The sequence below is a fragment of the Arachis ipaensis genome, chromosome B5 (assembly GCF_059453495.1).
Source record: "Arachis ipaensis isolate K30076 ecotype BB chromosome B5, ASM5945349v1, whole genome shotgun sequence".
In the NCBI taxonomy this organism is placed as follows: domain Eukaryota; kingdom Viridiplantae; phylum Streptophyta; class Magnoliopsida; order Fabales; family Fabaceae; genus Arachis; species Arachis ipaensis.
In genome coordinates, this window is record NC_142440.1 from 95,130,390 (window position 1) to 95,138,519 (window position 8,130).

Here is an 8,130-nt window from a genome sequence, read left to right on the forward strand (position 1 = left end):
CAAATCTCAACTCAATTTCTGCTTGGCTCAATTAGAACATTCCTCTGATTAAAGTTGCTTGACCAATCAATCTCTGTGGGATTCGACCTCACTCTATTGTGAGTTTTTACTTGACGACAATTCGGCATACTTGCCGAGGGAAATTTATTGAGAGACAAGTTTCCGTTCATCAAGTTTATGACGCTGTTGCCGGGGATTGATTTTATATCAACAACGATTAAATTGGTGGATAACTAGATTGAGCATTTTTCTTTTGTTTTGTTTAATTCCATCTAAGTGATTTAATTTCAGTTTTAGCTATTTTCTTTCCTTTTCCCCTTACCCGTTTGTGGTGTTCTCTTATTTGTTACAATTCAGTCCACTAACCCACTAACTGTTTGATATATTGCATCACTCACACTAACAGTACCCCTAACAGGAGTAACTTCTCCATCGATTCCCTTTTCTGCTTTTTGCCTTATTGGTTGTATGACAGGTAGAAGAAGCGGGGCTTCAACTTCTTTTGATTCTGAACCTGAGAGGATCTTCCTTAGATTAAGGAGGGAAGCAAGAGGAAAGAGAGTCGTTGGTACTGAGGAGGAGGACGAGTACTTTGAACCAGACATGGATGAGAATATGGACAACCATCATGAAGAAGAGGCTCACAACCATAGCAGAGAAGGTCCAGTGCATCATGATGGGCAAGAGAGAAGAGTTCTAGGCTCTTATATCAATCTAAACCCAGGAAACTGTGGAAGTAGCATCCAAAAGCCAACCATACATGCCAATAACTTTGAACTAAAACCCCAGCCCATCACCCTGGTCTAGAACAACTGTGCATTCGGAGGAAGTGCCCAAAAAGACCCCAATCAACATCTAACCACATTCCTGAGGATATGTGATACTGTGAAGTCTAATGGTGTTCATCCTGACACCTATAAATTGCTTTTGTTCCCCTTTTCACTTAAGGATAAAGCATCTAAATGGCTAGAATCTTTCCCGAAGGAGAGTTTAACAACCTGGAAAGATGTGGTGAACAAATTCTTGGTGAGATTCTACCCTCCTCAGAGAATTAACAGGTTGAGAGCTGAAGTATAAACATTCAGACAACAAGATGGTGAAACTCTCTATGAAGCATGGGAGAGGTTTAAGGACTTGACAAGAAGGTGCCCACCAGACATGTTCATTGAATGGGTGCAGTTACATATTTTCTATGAGGGTCTTTCTTATGAATCAAAGAAGGCAGTAGACCACTCATCCGGGGATCTCTGAATAAGAAGAAGACCATTGAAGAAGCCATAGATGTCATTGAGTCTGTAGCTGAGAATGATTACTTCTATGCTTTTGAAAGGGGCAATACTAGAGGAGTGATGGATCTGAACAACGTGGATGTACTTCTGGCTCAAAACAAGATGATCACCAAGCAGCTGGCTGATCTTACCAAGAAGATAGAAAGGAACCAGGTGGCAGCAGTCACCACCTCATCAGCAGCTCAAGAAGGAGTGAATGCAGAGGATGAAACTAATCAGGAGGAAGCCAACTACATTGGGAACTCACCTAGGCAGACCCATGATCCATACTCCAAAACTTATAATCTGGGTTGGCGGAACCACCCGAACTATGGGTGGGGAAATCAACAAGATCAAGGCCAAGATCAGAGACGTCACAACCCCAACAATAATGCAGCTCACCAACATTCCACACAGAGAACATATCAACACCCACCTAACAATACCTCTCAACATCCATATCAAAACCAAAATGGCCCTTCTCATCTCTCCAATCTCAACTCACCATCATCCGAAGATAGACTCTCCAGAATTAAGACTATACTTGAACGTATATGCAAAGAAGTTCAAGATAGTAAAATGTTCCGAGAGGAAGTGCGATCCAATATGCAGAATCAAGATGCTGCCATCAAGAAACTTGAGACACAAATTGGTTACCTATTTAAGCAATTTCCCGGCCATAACCTTTGCAGCAACACTGATTCACACCCAAGGGAGGAGTGTTAGGCTATCACCCTCAGAAGTGGAAAGGAATTGAAGGAGACCTCCAAGAAACCACAAGAGAAGGACTCAAATGAAAAGGAAGAGGGACAAGATGAAGTTCAAGTTCCCACTTCCAATTCACATAAAAAAGGAGAAGTGCAGAAGCCATACATTCCAAAAGTCCCATACCCTTAGCAATTGAAGAAAAAGGGAGATGACAGCCAATTCTCAAGATTTTTAGAAATCTTCAAGAAACTATAGATTAACATACCCTTTGATGAAGCAATAGAGCAAATGCCGCTCTATGCCAAGTTCTTGAAGGAATTAATGACCAAAAAGAGAAGCTGGACGAACAACGAGACTGTGATACTAATCGAAGAATGTAATGCCATCATTCAGCACAAACTACCTCAGAAATTGAAGGATCTTGGGAGCTTTCAGATTCCTTGTATTATAGGGGAAATCACAATGCAAAAGGCCCTATGTGATTTAGGAGCTAGCATAAATCTGATGTCCGTAGCTATGATGAGAAAAATGAGGATTGAGGAGGCCAAAGCAACAAAAATGGCCTTACAACTGGCAGACCGATCATTCAAGTTTCCTCACGGCATAGTAGAAGACTTGCTAGTGAAGGTAGGAGACTTTATCTTCCCAGCAGACTTTGTAGTGTTGGATATGAAGGAAGGATCCAAGGCTTCTATCATCCTGGGAAGACCATTCTTAGCCACTGCTGGAGCTATCATTGATGTCCAAAAAGGTGAACTTACCCTGAGACTACACAATGAGAAGATGATATTCAATGTGTTCAAGGCCATGAGTTACCCACAAGAACTATTGGGAGAATGTATGAGGTTGGATTCACTGGAAGATGCAGTACAAGAGACTTTTGAAGAAGAAGAACTTGAGGGGTTAGAAAAAGAGGAATCAGCATCAAGCGAAGAGGCTGAAACAGCGGAGGTTCATGTTCAGGGCATACTAGAGGAGGAGAATGAAAGAAAAGAAGCACCCAAACTTGAACTCAAAGCACTGCCGCCCACTCTCAAATATGCATATTTAGGAGAGAATGAAAGTTACCCAGTGATCATAAACTCAGCCCTCAGCCAAGAACAAGAGGAGGAACTACTCCAAGTATTACAAAAGCATAAGGATGCCATTGGATGGACCCTCGCTGACCTGAAGGGAATCAGTTCGGCCATATGCATGCATAAGATACTGTTGGAAGATGATGCCAAACCCTCCATCCAACCCCAAAGAAGGCTAAATCCAGTCATGAAAGAAGTGGTACAGAAGGAAGTCATGAAGCTGTAGCAAGGAGGGGTAATCTACCCAATTTCGGATAGTCCATGGGTCAGCCCCGTCCAAGTGGTCCCCAAGAAAGGAGGAATCACTGTAGTACCCAATGAGAGGAACGAACTCATCCCTACAAGAACGGTCACATGATGGAGGATGTGTATTGACTACAGAAAACTCAATGAAGCTACAAGAAAAGATCACTTCCCACTCCCCTTCATGGATCAGATGTTGGAAAGACTTGCAGGAAACGCATATTACTATTTTCTAGATGGTTACTCAGGATATAATCAAATAGTAGTTGATCCGAGAGACCAGGAGAAAACATCATTTACTTGCCCATATGGAGTGTTTGCATACAGGCGCATGCTATTTGGGCTATGTAATGCTCCTGCAACGTTTCAACGCTGCATGCTTTCTATCTTCTCAGATATGATAGAGAAATTCATTGAAGTCTTTATGGATGACTTTTCAGTATTCGGGGATTCCTTTACTAATTGCCTAAATCACCTTGCCCTGGTATTAAAAAGATGTCAAGAAACCAATCTGGTCTTGAATTGGGAAAAATGTCACTTTATGGTGACAGGAGGAATAGTCCTTGGCCATAAGGTTTCTAACCAAGGCATTGAGGTAGACAGAGCTAAGGTGGAACTCATTGAAAAATTACCCCAACCAAGTGATGTCAAGGCAATTAGGAGCTTTTTAGGGCATGCTGGCTTTTACAGAAGGTTTATTAAAGATTTTTCAAAGATAGCCAAGCCCTTAAGCAATCTCCTTGTCTTTGATGAAAAGTGCATGCTAGCATTCGAAAACTTGAAAAAGAGGCTGTCCTCTGCCCCTATCATTTCCCCACCTGATTGGAACTTACCATTTGAACTGATGTGTGATGCATCTGATTTTGCAGTTGGGGCAGTGTTAGGACAGAGGAAAGATAATTTGGTCCATGTGATATACTATGCCAGCAAAGTCCTGACACTCAAAGAAACTATACCACCACTGAAAAGGAGTTGCTGGCAATAGTTTTTGCATTTGACAAGTTTAGATCATACCTCATTGGTGCCAAAGTGATCATTTTCACAGATCACACAGCACTTAAATATTTATTTGCCAAGCAGGAATCAAAACCAAGACTGATAAGATGGATCTTGTTGTTGCAGGAATTCAATATTGAGATTAGAGACAAGAAATGAGTGGAGAACAAAGTAGCCGATCACCTATCCAGAATCCCTCATGACAAAGGTGGAACACATGATGCAAGTGTGAATGAGTGCTTCCCAGATGAGCAGTTAATGACGGTTCACAAAGCACCCTGGTTTGCAGACATTGCTAATTTCAAGGCAACTAGGGCTTTACCTCCAGAGATCAACAAACATCAAAAAAGAAAACTCATCAATGACGCTAAATATTTTATCTGGGATGAGCCATATCTCTTCAAGAAGTGTTCAGATGGAATCCTGAAAAGATGTGTTTCAGAAGAAGAGGGACGAGAGGTCCTGTGAAACTACCACGGCTCGTGCTATGGAGGCCATTTTGAAGGGGAAAGAACTGCAGTCAAGGTGTTACAAAGTGGATTCTTTTGGCCCACCCTTTTTAAGGATGCCAAAGAACTAGTAAAGAACTGCAATGAATGCCAAAGAGTTGGAAACTTACCCAAAAGAAATGAGATGCCACAGAATTTCATCTTAGAACTGGAACTGTTTGATGTGTGGGGAATCGATTTCATGGGACCATTCCCAACCTCATATTCAAACAAGTATATCTTGGTAGCAGTGGATTACATTTCCAAGTGGGTAGAGGCTATTGCAACCCCAACAAATGATAACAAGGTGGTCATGAACTTCCTCAGAAAGAATATCTTTAGCCAGTTCGGAGTCCCACGAACACTCATCAGTGATGGAGGGAGCCATTTTTGTAACAGACCACTAGAAGCTCTTCTCCTACGATACGGGGTAAAACACAAGGTTGCCACGCCTTACCACCTCCAAACAAGTGGGAAAACCGAGATATCTAACAGAGAGCTAAAAAGATACCTAGAAAAGACTATAGGAGCATCAAGAAAGTATTGGTCGAAGAAGCTAGATGATGCTCTTTGGGCATACAGAACGGCATTCAAAACACCAATTGGGATGTCCCCATATCAACTGGTGTATGGAAAGGCCTGTTATTTACCATTGGAGCTGGAACACAAAGCCCTCTGGGCTCTCAAGCTACTAAATTTTGATAGCATTGCTGCTGGTGAAAAAAGGATCTTGTAGCTGCAGGAAATGGAGGAGTTTAGATCTCAAGCCTACGAAAATGCCAATATCTATAAAGAAAAGGCAAAGAGAAGGCACGACCTCAATCTGACACCCAGGAGCTTCGAAAAAGGACAGTAAGTGCTCCTCTACAACTCCAAATTGAGACTTTTCCCTGGGAAACTCAAATCAAGGTGGTCAGAACCCTTTCTTGTCAGAAAGGTCTCACCGTATAGACACATAGAAATCATGGAGGAAAGTTCAAGGAGGACTTTCACTGTGAACGGACAAAGGCTCAAACACTACATGGGAAACATGGGGAAAAGCCCCAAAATGAAATATCATCTCAACTGATGGAGAAATCGTCGAGCTAGCGACGCTAAAAGAGCGCTTTGTTAGGAGGCAACCCAACCTAAGGTAGTTTCCTTTTCATGATCATTTCAATAAAGGGTACAAGTAGTTTTCCCTGTATTGTGAGGAGCTAAGTTTGGTGTTGCACACCAATACAATCCAAGAGTGAATGTGTAATTCTAAGTTTGGTGTTCCACCAAAGATTTCAGTTAGAATCACACTACACCTCTTCAACGGCAAGTTGCTAGCCCCAACCAATCAGGGAAACCACTTAACAATAGTTTAGTTTCTAGTTCATAGTCGTTTTATTAATAAAATCACATGAGGTTCTCTGCATGTATTCAATCTGTTGCATTAGGCAAGGAACCAAGTTTGGTGTTCACACACCAAATTAAGTTCGGAAATTCACAAGCATACATGCATGCACTAGTTCTCAAGTGCTTTGGGAACAAGCAACTTCCAATAATTTTGTAGGAATTCAATCAATCTTTTGGAAAAATGGTGCACCATCATCCAAGGAGGCGAAGAAGGATGCAAAAGCTCTGGGTGATGACAGCAAAGGGAGAGCTAGAAGTCACCACCAAAAGGTTGTGTTGTTACTTGATTCCATTTGCTGGAAAATGCTCAAATTGGAAGTCTGACTGTGCCCATGTTAATAGTTACTCTTTAGTTTAAGTCACTAGAATTTAATGTTTGTTTTCTTTGCTTTTGTCATAAGTGTGCTGGTCCAAGTTACCTGTTTTCATTTTCATCCTACTTACTTGTATGCTTGCCCTTTGAATTTAATAAAAGAGAATGTTATGAAAGAAACTAGAGTAGGGTTCATATGGTGAAATAAGTCCTCAAGGTTTGTGGTGTGGTAATAGATTAGCTAAGTTGGATCACCTATAAGGTATGAGGGCACTTATGTGTATTGAAATACATGCTTGAAGCACATTCTATGAGATTAGCCAAACAACAAGATCCTAATAAGAAAAAGAGAAAGAACAATAAGAGTTTGAAAAAGAAAGAAAAATAATTAGAAATAAGGCTAGGCACCAAGGGTTTAAATCTTGAGGGATGCGTCTGTGGTGTTCTTGTACCAAGGATCTGCTTGGATGAATAAGTTCTTAGGAGTGCTTCCTCACTTGGTAACTTGGGTTAACTAACCCGGGATTATCAACTGAAAATCCACTATCAAGAGTAACCTTGCTATAGAACATTTAGTAACCCAAAAAGGTACTGGACACCAAGGCCTCAAGGAAAGAAAATAACAAACCATGTGCCTGTGGTGTGCATGTATGGGGGAGAGAGACTTGAGGGAGTAAGTCCTTAGGGGTGTTTCAACACCTAGCACCTTGAACCAACTGGTTCGGGAGTGTTGGCTGAAAGCTTACTTTAAAGAGTTTCCCCCTCACAGAGCACTTAGCCTAAGGATGCAATAAACCTTGAGAAAAAAAAGGGAGGATAAAAAAAATAAGGATCTCATAGGATGCAATCAAGCAAGTATTCAAGAGCATGATAAGGACCTGGAAACCAGTAAAGGAGTGAACCTAAGTTGCTATGCATGAAACCCCATAAACCAAGAACTTTACTTCTAAAATAAGAACTTATTTCTCTTGTTCTTTCATTCATCATTCTGATGTTTAAATACTTGCTTAGGGACAAGCAAGCTTTAAGTTTGGTGTTTTGATGCCAGGGCATTTCGGCCAGTTTCACTGACCTTTTCTTTACTGTTTTAGGGTAGTTTCATGCATTTTCTTAGTAAATAAGCAAGTTTTGGGTAGAAATACACTTACATCATGATTCAAGCAAACATTGTAAACTTTACATGATTTCATGAGAATTATGCATGAATTGAATGACAAATTGGATAATGCATGATCTCATGACTTGGAATAGAGCTTTGATGCACTTTATTTGCTTGATTTCAGGACAAAGGAAGAAAGGAAGAGCCACATTAGTATCCATGTTAGTCTAATTAACGTGACCACTAACGTGGAATGGGCACAAGCTTGTAGCGTTAATGAGAAAAGTGATCGCCAATAACGCCTTCGAAAGCCATCATAACCCACGTTAGTAGCCACGTTAGTTACATTAACGTGAGAGCTAACGTGGAAAGAAAAGAGGAGCTCCAACGTTGGTGGTCAAAGTGAACCCCACTAACGTTCCAAAAGGCCATACATAAGCCACGTTAAGAGCCACGTTAATCTAATTAACGTGAACTCTAACGTGAAGAGTAGAAGAGATCGCCAACGTTAGTGACACTCACCTTTGTCACTAACGTTGGAACAGGCCAAGATTAC

At 41.2% G+C, this 8,130-nt stretch overlaps 1 non-coding gene across 1 annotated transcript; it reads right to left on the reverse strand.

Annotated features, from left to right (window-relative positions):
• Window positions 1-1,056: 1,056 nt before the first annotated feature.
• Window positions 1,057-1,160, reverse strand: LOC148565042 (small nucleolar RNA R71). Its single transcript, XR_015885487.1, has one exon. It is a non-coding gene; the product is annotated as a small nucleolar RNA R71 (small nucleolar RNA).
• Between the last annotated feature and the right edge of the window lie 6,970 nt (window positions 1,161-8,130).